The sequence below is a fragment of the Sinocyclocheilus anshuiensis genome, unplaced genomic scaffold, assembly GCF_001515605.1.
Source record: "Sinocyclocheilus anshuiensis isolate Anshui unplaced genomic scaffold, SAMN03320099.WGS_v1.1 scaffold145, whole genome shotgun sequence".
NCBI classification, from domain to species: Eukaryota; Metazoa; Chordata; class Actinopteri; order Cypriniformes; family Cyprinidae; genus Sinocyclocheilus; species Sinocyclocheilus anshuiensis.
The window spans coordinates 528,099-528,930 of record NW_015537973.1 but is presented as its reverse complement, the minus strand read 5'-3'; the positions used below and the strand labels follow the sequence as shown (position 1 = coordinate 528,930).

At 37.6% G+C, this 832-nt stretch overlaps 1 protein-coding gene across 1 annotated transcript in view; it reads right to left on the bottom strand.

The window, feature by feature from the left end:
• The window catches only part of LOC107671391 (protein FAM193A-like), an 18,204-nt gene that overhangs the window by 3,268 nt on the left and 14,104 nt on the right, over positions 1-832 (bottom strand). The window lies entirely within an intron of this gene.

Sequence of the window (832 nt, the reverse complement as noted above, 5' to 3'; positions counted from 1 at the left end):
TGAAACCAATTGAGAGTTTCCTTGGCTGTGTGTTTGGGATCATTGTCTTGCTGAAATGTCCACCCTTGTTTCATCTTCATCATCCTGGTAGATGGCAGCAGATTTTTTATCAAGAATGTCTCTGTACATTTTTCCATTCACCCTTCCTTCAATTATATTAATTTTGCCAGTGCTACACCATGATGTTTTTGGAGTGATGTGCAGTGCCATTTGACCTCCAAACATGGTGTGTATTATGGCATCCAAAGAGTTTAATTTTGGTCTCATCTGACCAGACTATATTCTCCCAGTATTTCACAGGCTTGTCTAAAGGTTGTGCAGCAAACTTTAAACAAGCTTCAAGCAATGGAGTCTTGCAATTTGAGCATGTATACAGGACACGGCGGTTGAGTGCATTACTTATTGTTTTCTTTGAAACAATTGTACATTCTAATTCCAGGTCTTTCTGAAGCCCTCTACAAGTGGTCCTTGGCTCTTAGACAGCTCTTCTGATAATTCTTTTCACTCCTTTGTCAGAAATCTTGTGAGGAGCACCTGGTCGTGGCCGGTTACGGAAAAATAATGTTCTTTCCACTTCCAGGTTATGGCCCCTACAGTGCTCACTGGAACATTCAGGAGTATAGAAATCCTCCAACCAATGCCATCAGTATGTTTTGCAAATTACCGATATCTGGTGAAAATTCCATGTCAACAGCACCTTTAGAAATATATTTACTGAGAAAAATGGTGCCGTGTTCAATATATATATATAAAATTTCTTTAAGAAATAAAAATAAAAGCTTATGCAAAATTACTTAAGGTTTCCTTTTCTAAAACTATAACATTATCATAT